Here is a 15,215-nt window from a genome sequence, read left to right on the forward strand (position 1 = left end):
ATAGGCTCACTACTGCAGGATGCTGCTAACGCGCCACTACGACTCGAGACCCAACACCAGAGTCGTCATCTTCTCCCTCCATTCCCTTACCAAGGCCGTCATCTTCTCTTCCCTCACCATCAGAGTCATTGAGAAATTGAGGTGATATCATCATTGATACGTCTCCAACGTATCTATAATTTATGAAGTATTCATGCTATTATATTATCCATCGTAGATGTCTTATATGTATTTATATGCTATTTTATATGATTTTTGGGACTAACCTATTAACGTAGAGCCCAGTGCCAGTTTCTGTTTTTTCCTTTTTTTTGAGTTTTACAGAAAAGGAAAACCAAACGAAGTCCAATTGACGTGCCAATTTTTGATGATTTTTTATGGACCAAAAGAAGCCCCTGGAGTAAAAGAGTTGGGCCAGAAGAGTCCCGGGCTGTCGACGAGGGTGGGGGGCATGCCCACCCCCTGGGCGTGGGCCCCTATCTCGTGTACGATTCGGAGACCCCCTGACATGAGACCGACGCCAAAAATTCCTATAAATACAGAAACCTCCAGAAAATAACCTAGATTGGAAGTTCCGCCGCCGCAAGCCTCTGTAGCCATGAGAAATCAATCTAGGCCCTCTCTCGCACCCTGCTGGAGGGGGCCATCTTCACCGGAGGCCATGGAGGAGGATCCCGGAGGGGCCATCATCGCCATGAAGGCCAAGGTCCAGAGGGAGAACCTCTCCCCATCCAGGGGGGAGGCCATGGAGGAGGAAGCACAAGGGTGTTGGAGCACGTAGTAATTTCAAAAAAATTCCTACGTACACGCAAGATCATGGTGATGACATAGCAACGAGAGGGGAGAGTGTTGTCCACGTACCCTCGTAGACCGTAAGCGGAAGCGTTATGACAACGCGGTTGATGTAGTCGTACGTCTTCACGATCCGACCGATCCAAGCACCGAACGTACGGCACCTCCGAGTTCAGCACACGTTTAGCTCGATGACGATCCCCGGGCTCCGATCCAGCAAAGCTTCGGGGATGAGTTCCATCAGCACGACGGCGTGGTGACGATGATGATGTTCTACTGTCGCAGGGCTTCGCCTAAATTCCGCGACGATATGACCGAGGTGGAATATGGTGGAGGGGGGCACCGCACACGGCTAAGGAACGATTTGTACATCAACTTGTGTGTCCTGGGGTGCCCCCCTGCCCCCGTATATAAAGGAGGGAGGGGGAGGCCGGCCGGCCCTTGTGGGCGCGCCAAGGAGGAGGAGTCCTCCTCCTAGTAGGAGTAGGACTCCCCTTTTCCTACTCCTACTAGGAGGGGGGAGGAAGGGGAAGAGGGGGGGAAGGAAAGAGGGGGGGCGCCGCCCCCACCTCCTAGTCCAATTCAGACCAGAGGGAGAGGGGGCGCGCATCCCACCCTGGCCGCCCCTCTCTCTTTCCACCAAGGCCCATGTGGCCCATTATCTCTCCCCGGGGGGTTCCGGTAACCCTCCGACACTCCGGTTTTCTCCGACAACGTCTGGAACACTTCCGGTGTTCGAATATAGTCGTCCAATATATCAATCTTTATGTCTCGACCATTTCGAGACTCCTCGTCATGTCCGTGATCACATCCGGGACTCCAAACAAACTTCGGTACATCAAAACTTATAAACTCATAACAAAACTATCATCGTAACGTTAAGCGTGCGGACCCTACGGGTTCGAGAACTATGTAGACATGACCTAGAACTATTCTCGGTCAATAACCAATAGCGGAACCTGGATGCCCATATTGGTTCCTACATATTCTAGGAAGATCTTTATCGGTCAAACCGAATAACAACATACGTTTTTCCCTTTGTCATCGGTATGTTACTTGCCCGAGGTTTGATCGTCGGTATCCAATACCTAGTTCAATCTCGTTACCGGCAAGTCTCTTTACTCGTTATGTAATGCATCATCCCATAACCAACTCATTGGTCACGTTGCTTGCAAGGCTTATAGTGATGTGCATTACCGAGAGGGCCCAGAGATACCTCTCCAACAATCGGAGTGACAAAACCTAATCTCGAAATACGCCAACTCAACATGTACCTTCAGAGACACCTGTAGTACTCCTTTATAATCACCCAGTTATGTTGTGACGTTTGGTAGTACCCAAAGTGTTCCTCCGGTAAACGGGAGTTGCATAATCTCATAGTTACAGGAACATGTATAAGTCATGAAGAAAGCAATAGCAATATACTAAACGATCAAGTGCTAGGGTAACGGAATGGGTCATGTCAATCACATCATTCTCCTAATGTTGTGATCCCATTAATCAAATGACAACACATGTCTATGGTTAGGAAACATAACCATCTTTGATTAATGAGCTAGTCAAGTAGAGGCATACTAGTGACTATATGTTTGTCTATGTATTCACACATGTATCATGTTTCCGGTTAATACAATTCTAGCATGAATAATAAACATTTATCATGATATGAGGAAATAAATAATAACTTTATTATTGCCTCTAGGGCATATTTCCTTCAGTCTCCCACTTGCACTAGAGTCAATAATCTAGATTACATAGTAATGATTCTAACACCCATGGAGTCTTGGTGCTGATCATGTTTTGCTCGTGAGAGAGGCTTAGTCAATGGGTCTGCAACATTCAGATCCGTATGTATCTTGCAAATTTCTATGTCTCCCACTTGGACTTGGTCCCGGATGGAATTGAAGCGTCTCTTGATGTGCTTGGTCCTCTTGTGAAATCTGGATTCCTTTGCCAAAGCAATTGCACCAGTATTGTCACAGAAGATCTTCATTGGTCCTGATGCACTAGGTATGACACCTAGATCGGTAATGAACTCCTTCATCCAGACTCCTTCATTTGCTGCTTCTGAAGCAGCAATGTACTCAGCTTCACATGTAGATCCTGCCACGACACTTTGTTTAGAACTGCACCAACTTACAGCTCCATCGTTTAATAAAAACACGTATCCGGTTTGCGATTTAGAATCGTCTGGATCAGTGTCAAAGCTTGCATCGACGTAACCATTTACGACTAGCTCTTTGTCACCTCCATATACGAGAAACATATCCTTAGTCCTTTTCAGGTATTTCAGGATGTTCTTGACCGCTGTCCAGTGATCCACTCCTGGATTACTTTGGTACCTCCCTGCCAAACTTATTGCTAAGCATACGTCAGGTCTGGTACATAGCATTGCATACATGATAGAGCCTATGGCTGAAGCATAGGGAACATCTTTCATTTTCTCTCTATATTCTGCTGTGGTCGGGCATTGAGTTTGACTCAACTTCACACCTTGAAGCACGGGCAAGAACCCTTTCTTTGCCTGATCCATTTTGAACTTTTTCAAAATTTTATCAAGGTATGTGCTTTGTGAAAGTCCTATTAAGTGTCTTGATCTATCTCTATAGATCTTGATGCCCAATATGTAAGCAGCTTCACCTAGATCTTTCATTGAAAAACTTTTATTCAAGTATCCCTTTATGCTATCCAGAAATTCTATATCATTTCCAATTAATAATATGTCATCTACATATAATATCAGAAATGCTATAGAGCTCCCACTCACTTTCTTGTAAATACAGGCTTCTCGAAAAGTCTGCATAAAACCATATGCTTTGATCACACTATCAAAGCGTTTATTCCAACTCCGAGATGCTTGCACCAGTCCATAAATGGATCGTTGGAGCTTGCATACTTTGTTAGCACCTTTTGGATCAACAAAACCTTCTGGCTGCATCATATACAACTCTTCTTCCAGAAATCCATTCAAGAATGCAGTTTTGACATCCATTTGCCAGATTTCATAATCATGAAATGCATCAATGGCTAACATGATTCGGACAGACTTAAGCATCGCTACGGGTGAGAAAGTCTCATCGTAGTCAACCCCTTGAACTTGTCGAAAACCTTTTGCGACAAGTCGAGCTTTATAGACAGTTACATTACCATCAGCGTCAGTCTTCTTCTTAAAGATCCATTTGTTCTCAATGGCCTGCCGATCATCGGGCAAGTCAACCAAAGTCCATACTTTGTTCTCATACATGGATCCCATCTCAGATTTCATGGCCTCTAGCCATTTTGCGGAATCTGGGCTCATCATCGCTTCCTCATAGTTCGTAGGTTCGTCATGGTCAAGTAACATGATTTCCAGAATAGGATTACCGTACCACTCTGGTGCGGATCTTACTCTGGTAGACCTTCGAAGTTCAGTAGAAACTTGATCTGAAGTTTCATGATCAATATCATTAGCTTCCTCACTAATTAGTGTAGGTGTCACATGAACCGATTCATGTGATGAACTACTTTCCAATAAGGGAGCAGGTACAGTTACCTCATCAAGTTCTACTTTCCTCCCACTCACTTCTTTCGAGAGAAACTCCTTCTCTAGAAAGGATCCATTCTTAGCAACGAATGTCTTGCCTTCGGATCTGTGATAGAAGGTATACCCAACTGTTTCTTTTGGGTATCCTATGAAGACACATTTCTCCGATTTAGGTTTGAGCTTATCTGGTTGAAGTTTCTTCACATAAGCATCGCAGCCCCAAACTTTAAGAAACGACAACTTTGGTTTCTTGCCAAACCACAGTTCATAAGGCGTCGTCTCAACAGATTTTGATGGTGCCCTATTTAACGTGAATGCGGCCGTCTCTAAAGCATAACCCCAGAACGATAGCGGTAAATCAGTAAGAGACATCATAGATCGCACCATATCTAGTAAAGTACGATTACGACGTTCGGACACACCATTTCGTTGTGGTGTTCCGGGTGGCGTGAGCTGCGAAACTATTCCGCATTGTTTCAAATGTAAACCAAACTCGTAACTCAAATATTCTCCTCCACGATCAGATTGTAGGAATTTTATTTTCTTGTTACGATGATTTTCCACTTCACTCTGAAATTCTTTGAACTTTTCAAATGTTTCAGACTTGTGTTTCATTAAGTAGATATACCCATATCTGCTTAAATCATCTGTGAAGGTGAGAAAATAACGATATCCGCCACGAGCTTCAACATTCATCGGACCGCATACATCTGCATGTATGATTTCCAACAAATCTGTTGCTCTCTCCATAGTACCGGAGAACGGTGTTTTAGTCATCTTGCCCATGAGGCATGGTTCGCAAGTACCAAGTGATTCATAATCAAGTGATTCCAAAATTCCATCAGTATGGAGTTTCTTCATGCGCTTTACACTGATATGACCTAAACGGCAGTGCCACAAATAAGTTGCACTATCATTATTAACTCTGCATCTTTTGGCTTCGACATTATGAATATGTGTATCACTACTATCGAGATTCAACAAAAATAGACCACTCTTCAAGGGTGCATGACCATAAAAGATATTACTCATATAAATAGAACAACCATTATTCTCTGATTTAAATGAATAACCGTCTCGCATCAAACAAGATCCAGATATAATGTTCATGCTCAATGCTGGCACCAAATAACAATTATTCAGGTCTAAAACTAATCCCGAAGGTAGATGTAGAGGTAGCGTGCCGACCGCGATCACATCGACTTTGGAACCGTTTCCCACGCACATCGTCACCTCATCCTTGGCCAGTGCTCACTTATTCCGTAGTCCCTGTTTCGAGTTGCAAATGTTAGCAACAGAACCAGTATCAAATACCCAGGTGCTACTGCGAGCTCTAGTAAGGTACACATCAATAACATGTATATCACATATACCTTTGTTCATCTTGCCATCCTTCTTATCCGCCAAATACTTGGGGCAGTTCCGCTTCCAGTGTCCAGTCTGCTTGCAGTAGAAGCACTCAGTTTCAGGCTTAGGTCCAGACTTGGGTTTCTTCTCTTGAGCAGCAACTTGCTTGTTGTTCTTCTTGAAGTTCCCCTTCTTCTTCCCTTTGCCCGTTTTCTTGAAACTAGTGGTCTTGTTAACCATCAACACTTGATGCTCCTTCTTGATTTCTACTTCCGCAGCTTTTAGCATTGCGAAGAGCTCGGGAATTGTCTTGTTCATCCCTTGCATATTATAGTTCATCACGAAGCTCTTGTAGCTTGGTGGCAGTGATTGGAGAATTCTGTCAGTGATACTATCATCAGGAAGATTAACTCCCAGTTGAATCAAGTGATTATTATACCCAGACATTTTGAGTATGTGTTCACTGACAGAACTATTCTCCTCCATCTTGCAGCTATAGAACTTATTGGAGACTTCATATCTCTCAATCCGGGCATTTGCTTGAAATATTAACTTCAACTCCTGGAACATCTCATATGCTCCATGACGTTCAAAACGTCGTTGTGACCCGGTTCTAAGCCGTAAAGCATGGCACACTGAACTATCGAGTAGTCATCAGCTTTGCTCTGCCAGATGTTCTTAACGTCGTCAGTTGCATCAGCAGCAGGCCTGGCACCCAGCGGTGCTTCCAGGACGTAATTCTTCTGTGCAGCAATGAGGATAATCCTCAAGTTACGGACCCAGTCCATGTAATTGCTACCATCATCTTCCAACTTTGCTTTCTCAAGGAACGCATTAAAATTCAACGGAACAACAGCACAAGCCATCTATCTACAACAAACATAGATAAGCGAAATACTATCAGGTACTAAGTTCATGATAAATTTAAGTTCAATTAATCATATTACTTAAGAACTCCCACTTAGACAGACATCTCTCTAGTCATCTAAGTGATCACGTGATCCAAATCAACTAAACCATAACCGATCATCACGTGAGATGGAGTAGTTTTCAATGGTGAACATCACTATGTTGATCATATCTACTATATGATTCATGCTCGACCCTTCGGTCTCCGTGTTCCGAGGCCATATCTGCATATGCTAGGCTCGTCAAGTTTAACCTGAGTATTCTGCGTGTGCAAAACTGGCTTGCACCCATTGTAGATGGACGTAGAGCTTATCACACCCGATCATCACGTGGTGTCTGGGCACGACGAACTTTGGCAATGGTGCATACTCAGGGAGAACACTTCTTGATAATTTTAGTGAGAGATCATCTTAAAATGCTACCGTCAATCAAAGCAAGATAAGATGCATAAAGGATAAACATCACATGCAATCAATATAAGTGATATGATATGGCCATCATCATCTTGTGCTTGTGATCTCCATCTCCGAAGCACCGTCGTGATCACCATCGTCACCGGCGCGACACCTTGATCTTCATCGTAGCATCTTTGTCGTTTACGCCATCTATTGCTTCTACGACTATCGCTACCGCTTAGTGATAAAGTAAAGCAATTACAGGGCGTTTGCATTTCATACAATAAAGCGACAACCATATGGCTCCTGCCAGTTGCCGATAACTTCGGTTACAAAACATGATCATCTCATACAATAAAATATAGCATCACATCTTGACCATATCACATCACAACATGCCCTGCAAAAACAAGTTAGACGTCCTCTACTTTGTTGTTGCAAGTTTTACGTGGCTGCTACGGGCTTAGCAAGAACCGTTCTTACCTACGCATCAAAACCACAACGATAGTTCATCAAGTTAGTGCTGTTTTAACCTTCGCAAGAACCGGGCGTAGCCACACTCGATTCAGCTAAAGTGAGAGAGATAGACACCCGCCAGTCACCTTTAAGCACGAGTGCTCGTAACGGTGAAACCAGTCTCGCGTAAGCGTACGCGTAATGTCGGTCCGGGCCGCTTCATCTCACAATACCGCCGAACCAAAGTATGACATGCTGGTAAGCAGTATGACTTGTATCGCCCACAACTCACTTGTGTTCTACTCGTGCATATGACATCTACGCATAAAACCTGGCTCGGATGCCACTGTTGGAGAACGTAGTAATTTCAAAAAAATTCCTATGTACACGTAAGATCATGGTGATGACATAGCAACGAGAGGGGAGAGTGTTGTCCACGTACCCTCGTAGACCATAAGCGGAAGCGTTATGACAACGCGGTTGATGTAGTCGTACGTCTTCACGATCCGACCGATCCAAGCACCGAACGTACGGCACCTCCGAGTTCAGCACACGTTCAGCTCGATGACGATCCCCGGGCTCCGATCCAGCAAAGCTTCGGGGATGAGTTTCGTCAGCATGACGGCGTGGTGACGATGATGATGTTCTACCGGTGCAGGGCTTCGCCTAAACTCCGTGACGATATGACCGAGGTGGAATATGGTGGAGGGGGGCACCACACACGGCTAAGGAACGATCCGTAGATCAACTTGTGTGTCCTGGGGTGCCCCCTGCCCCCGTATATAAAGGACGGAGGGTGGAGGCCGACCGGCTCTTGTGGGCGCGCCAAGGAGGAGGAGTCCTCCTCCTAGTAGGAGTAGGACTCCCCTTTTCCTACTCCTACTAGGAGGGGGAAGGAAGGGGAAGAGGGGGGAAGGAAAGAGGGGGGCGCCGCCCCCCCTCCTAGTCCAATTCGGACCAGAGGGAGAGGGGGCGCGCGGCCCACCCTGGCCGCCCCTCTCTCTTTCCACCAAGGCCCATGTGGCCCATTATCTCTCCCCGGGGGGTTCCGGTAACCCTCCGGCACTCCGGTTTTCTCCGACAACGTCCGGAACACTTCCGGTGTCCGAATATAGTCGTCCAATATATCCATCTTTATGTCTCGACCATTTCGAGACTCCTCGTCATGTCCGTGATCACATCCGGGACTCCAAACAAACTTCGGTACATCAAAACTTATAAACTCATAATAAAACTATCATCATAACGTTAAGCGTGCGGACCCTACGGGTTCGAGAACTATGTAGACATGACCTAGAACTATTCTCGGTCAATAACCAATAGCGGAACCTGGATGCCCATATTGGTTCCTACATATTCTATGAAGATCTTTATCGGTCAAACCGAATAACAACATACGTTGTTCCCTTTGTCATCGGTATGTTACTTGCCCGAGGTTTGATCGTCGGTATCCAATACCTAGTTCAATCTCGTTACCGGCAAGTCTCTTTACTCGTTACGTAATGCATCATCCCATAACCAACTCATTGGTCACGTTGCTTGCAAGGCTTATAGTGATGTGCATTACCGAGAGGGCCCAGAGATACCTCTCCGACAATCGGAGTGACAAAACCTAATCTCGAAATACGCCAACTCAACATGTACCTTCGGAGACACCTGTAGTACTCCTTTATAATCACCCAGTTACGTTGTGACGTTTGGTAGTACCCAAAGTGTTCCTCCAGTAAACGGGAGTTGCATAATCTCATAGTTACAAGAACATGTATAAGTCATGAAGAAAGCAATAGCAATATACTAAACGATCAAGTGCTAGGCTAACAGAATGGGTCATGTCAATCACATCATTCTCCTAATGATGTGATCCCATTAATCAAATGACAACACATGTCTATGGTTAGGAAACATAACCATCTTTGATTAATGAGCTAGTCAAGTAGAGGCATACTAGTGACTATATGTTTGTCTATGTATTCACACATGTATCATGTTTCCGGTTAATACAATTCTAGCATGAATAATAAACATTTATCATGATATGAGGAAATAAATAATAACTTTATTATTGCCTCTAGGGCATATTTCCTTCAAAGGGGGAGGACCTCTCCTCCTCTCTCTCGGTGGTGCCGGAGTGCCATCGGGAGGGGAATCATCATCGCGGTGATCGTCTTCATCAACATCACGATCATCATCACCATCCTCATCTCTTTTATGCGGTCCACTCTCACGCACCCCGCTGTAATCCCTACTTGAACATGGTGTTTTATAACACATATTATGATCCAATGATGTGTTGCCATCCTATGATGTTTTGAGTAGATATCCTTTATCTTTGGGTTGATTGATGATCTAGATTGGTATGAGTTGTATGTTTTATTTTGGTGCTATCCTATTGTGCCCTCCGTGTCGCGCAAGCTTGAGGGATTCTCGCTGTAGGGTGTTGCAATATGTCCATGGTTTACTTACTGTCTGCGTTGCCTATCAGTAATTGGTGAATTGCTATGATTGCTTTAATTTGCTTGTGGTTATGTTGTTGTCCTATTGTGCCCTTCGTGTCGCGCAAGCGTGAGGAATTCCCGCTGTAGGGTGTTGCAATACGTTCATGTTTGCTTATAGTGGGTTGCTTGAGTGACAGAAGTATAAATCCGAGTAAGGGGGTTGTGCCGTATGGGATAAAGGGGACTTGATGCTTTAATGCTATGGTTGGGTTTTACCTTAATGATCTTTAGTAGTTGCGGATGCTTGCTAGAGTTCCAATCATAAGTGCATATGATCCAAGAAGAGAAAGTATGTTATCTTATGCCTCTCCCTCATATGAAATTGCAATAGTGATTACCGGTCTTGGTAACAATTGCCTATGATAATTCCGCACACCGACCCATCATTATTCCACACTCGCTATTTATAATATTTAGTAATATATTCTAGATTTATGATAGTAGCACCTACTTTTATATTTTAGCTCTTCAATATCATACAAAGTTATCCTCTTCATACCCGCAACGTAGTTTTATTTCTCATTTCTAGTTGGAAGCAAACGTTCGGTGTACGTAGAGTCGTATCAGTGACGGATAGGACTTGAGAGAATATTGATCTTACCTTTAGCTCCTTGTGGGTTCGACACTCCATGCTTATCACTTCCATCTTTGAAAATTTCTACGATAATACCCTGCACTTGGGGATTATCAATCATCTCCATCACGGATTATTTCCCCCAACATCTATTCTTGTTTTAAGTCTCTGTAGTGTTCCATAGTTTCTGCAAATATTACAATATGGCATAAACATAGGAGCAACAAGTTCATGGGAATCATCAAGGCAATATACATGACAACCAAGGGCATGTCATCTAAGTACACATTACATAGACCAAATCACAAGAAGGAATCGTATGCATATGAGCAATGGATTAGTGGCAAACATCAGCAAAGTTGACAAGTTTTATAACAGTCAGTTGCAGGTAGAGTTAAAATTTGAACTTGATTGTGATGATGAATATGCTGATATTTATGGTTCTCTATAGAACTGAATGAAATGATTGCGAGAAAAGCAACATGGATCTTATTTGTGGTGTGAAAATTATCTACCATGGAATTGACCATGTTCGGACACGATGTGATTACATATGATGGACACCACAGCCACCCTCAGGAGGTTAGGAAGAAGAATAATCGATGACGCAAGTAGTCGGCGTGTGCTACTTTTCTCTCTCTCGATGAAATGCACGGGCAAGTTTGATAGTATAAATAATACTGAACCTTATCCCAAATACACATTGTATAATAAATATGTTTTTAATACAAGATGAATATATTTCTTAAGGGCTGTGCTAAATATCAAACGTTAGGTTCGTAAGCAATATATCCGAACAATTTCTTAGTTCCTGCTCTATCTCCGGAGTGGATAGAAAAAATAGCACAACGCTGCATGTTTAACACAAAAATGCTGACATCGGCAAATGTTCCACCGAAGTTATCGGGGTTATGTTTTAACAAACCCCCCATACCGAAGTTATCGGAGTTATGTTTTGACGACCCCCCTATACCGAAGTTATCGGGTTATGTTTTAACGACCCCCCGAAGTTATCGGGGTTATGTTTTAACGACCCCCCCTATACCGATCGGGGTTATGTTTTAATGACCCCCCTATACCAAAGTTATCGGGGATATGTTTTAACAACACCTCCTATACTGAAGTTATTGGGGTTATGTTTTAATGACCCCCTGATACGTCTCGTACATATCTATAATTTATGAAGTATTCATGCCATGTTTACAATAATTTTATATGGTTTTGATATGATTTGGATGGAACTAACCCAGACTGACGATGTTTTCAGCAGAACTACCATGGTGTTTTTTTTGCGCAGAAATAAAAGTTTTCCAAATGAAACGGAACTTTTTCATGATTTTTTTGGAACATAAGAGACACAAGAAGCTTCGTGAGAGGACCAAAAGGTGAAGGAGGTGAGAACAAGACACCTGGGCACGCCAGGAGGCCTAGGCACCCACAGGTGGGTTGTGCCCACCTCGAGGCCCATCTTCGCGCGATTTCAACGCTGAAAAGTCCTATAAATAGAGAAACCATCAGAAATAACCCTAGATTAGAAGTTCCGCCGCCGCAAGCCTCTATATCCATGAAAAAGACCCCGTTCTTGCACTCCACCGGAGGGGGAAATCATCATCGTAGGCCATCTTCATCATCCCGACAGCCACCATGATGAGGGAGTAGTCCACCCTCGGGACTGAGGGTTTGTACCAGTAGCTATGTGTTTAATCTCTCTTTCTCTCTCTCTCTCATGTTCTTGAGATGGCACAATCTTGATGTATCGTGGACTTTGTTAATATAGTTGGATCATATGGTGTTTTCCCCTCTCTATCTTGTTGTGATGAATTGAGTTTTCCCTTTGAGATTTCATTTTATCGGATTGCATACTTTTATGGATTTGAGATCACTTGATATATGTCTTGCATATGAATACCCATGGTGACAATGGGGTATTATATTGATTCACTTGATATATGTTTTGGCACTCAACGAGCAGATTCTCGAGGTGGCATTGGGGTAATCTATGCAAAGGGTTGATGCACATTTTCGTCCTTGTTTCTCCAGTAGAAATCATGGGGCACTCTTTGAGGTTATTTCTGTTGGATCGAGTGTCATGAATCTGAAATTGTTTGATGCGTATCGTATAATTAACTCATGGATACTTGTGGTGACATTGAAGTATCTAGGTGACATTAAAGTTGGTTGATGCGTATCATATGGTGTTATTTTAGTACGAACTCTTGGATAGATCGAACGAACGGAAAGAATAAGTTTTTGTTATTTTAGTACAAACTCTTGAATAGATCAAATGGAAAGAATAACTTTAAGGTGGTTTCGTACCCTACAAACCATTTCTTCTTATGTTCTCCTCTAGCTAGGAACTTTGGAGTGATTCTTCATCGCACGTTGAGGGATGGTTATATGATCCAATTATATTAGCATTGTTGAGAGATTGCACTAGCAAAAGTATGGACCCTAGGCCTCATTTTCAAGCATTGCAATACCGTTTGTGCTCACTTTTGCTACTCATTACCTTGTTGTCTTTTTATTGTTCCTATTACAAAAATCAATATCTACTATCATTACTACACTTGTGTCACCATCTCTTCGCCGAACTAGTGCATCTATTCAATTTACCATTGTATTTGGTGTGTTGGGGACACAAGCTAGAATAAACTTACTAGCAAAACCCCTTTATAGAACAATCTACAACATGATTGTTGGCGCCATTTGTTACGATTTTTGCATTCTAAATCGGGTGGTTGCCATAGTTTGAACATTGTAAGCCCAAATTTAGTTCCTTTTCTTTTAGCCACGTCATGCACGGAAACTAAATAGCATAATATTGTTGCTTGCGTTGCACCATGTAGTTAATTAAGATGGAATTGATGTAGCGGTGCAACAGTTAAGTTTATTAATGTGATTGAGGGACGTATCGGAAGGTGTAGTCAAAAATGATGTGGTGGGAAATAAAGAGTTTGGAGAAAAGAAATCGGCGGAGCAACACAATGGCGAGGGGGGGGGGAACCTATTGATGAAGAGTTTTGCCTACCATGAAAATGAACCTTACATATGTTTTCATATAACTATATAACTAGTATGTCTATATCTATATCTATAGCAATATAAAAGTAGTGTTGACTAAATCGTTAACAGGCAGCTGCTCGGTTGGCTGGCGAGTAGGTGATTTTTTCACGAGAAAACTTCTAATATATTCATCTTCAATCATGGCAGTACAACGAACAACAGAAATAATAAATAATTATATCTAGATCTGTAGATTCTTCAATGCAAGCACTCAACATGTCTAGTATGCCATTAATATGATACCAAATCAATAGTACCAAATATCAACGTGTAATTAATGCCATAACATGAAACAAAGATGTGTACTCCCTTCGTTTCTAAATATAAGTCTTTTTACATATTTCACTATAGAGACTACATTCGGATGTATATAGACGCCTTTTAGATTATAGATTCACTCATTTTGATCCGTATGCAGTCTATAGCAGAATCTGTTAAAAGAGTTATATTTAGGAACGAAGGGAATAGTATAGAGGCGATAGTCACATATAATTAGCATACAACTAATATCCTATCTAATATCAACGTTTAATTAATATTCTACCAAATATCAATGTGCATGCAATCATTTACTAGTATATAGTAGAACTAGAGATTAGTGCTATACTAGTTTTTTAGGGGTACTACTAGAGTACTAGTACTAACTAGTAATTGTGTATGTACAATGCACATTAATATCAGACATGATATTAATTGTATTGTACATTATTATTATTATTATTATTTTGTATAGTAGTGTACATTAATATTAATATTAGACAAGATATACATTGTATTATTAATATTAGACAAGATATAAATTGTGTTATTAATGTTAGGTAAGATATGCATTGTATTTCAATACTAGGTAGGATATAATTACTTGGTTAATGCAATGTTGATATTAGACATGATAGTAATTAATGAAAGGTGCTAAACACGTTTAGTGCTTAACATTAGAGTGATGCATACTATTGGATAGAAAGAGTGAGATTTCTTAAATCTCAGCAACTCGTTTTTTATATTGGTATAGATATGTATTTACTTTGGGGGGGGGGGGAGAGGTAGCCTTATGATTGGAGGCATCAACCCAACCCAATACAAAACCGAGGAGCCTGTGGCGACAAAATACTCCTGTCACAATGAAACTGTGAGACCGATGAGTCACGCGCATGAAAACTACAGGTGGGCCCCAGCGATAGCAACTATATCCACCTGAGCCCGCAGCAAATCTACCCGACCTTGGTATAGCCAACAGCTCTCGAGGCCCACCTCCAAGCCAACCATTGCTAGCTGCCAGTACTCACAGACCACGCATTCAAAAGGTCATGAATCATCAACATTGTTTATACATCTCATAAAAGTAGGTAGTAAATATGGAAGCTTCACCGTGCAGCTTATTCGGCCATGAGACACACAAGGGTTCTGACGTGTGGGTTCATCATGGGGTTAGTACCATTGAAGGACCGGTGGGTCGTAACCCACTCAGAATTTGTCACAATTTGACCATTTCGGCTGACAAACCCACAATCCTAATAACTCAATAGCCCAACGCACTGTGTATTTCCTCCTAGAGCGTGACCTAAATCGGTCGGCCACCGCTTGACCAGACCTTCCCCTCCCCTCGCCGCCACTCCCTCCCTCTCGTTGTCGCCGCCCCTCCGCTCAATGGCCCAATCGGT

The sequence above is a fragment of the Triticum dicoccoides genome, chromosome 1B (genome assembly GCF_002162155.2).
Source record: "Triticum dicoccoides isolate Atlit2015 ecotype Zavitan chromosome 1B, WEW_v2.0, whole genome shotgun sequence".
Lineage (NCBI taxonomy): Eukaryota > Viridiplantae > Streptophyta > Magnoliopsida > Poales > Poaceae > Triticum > Triticum dicoccoides.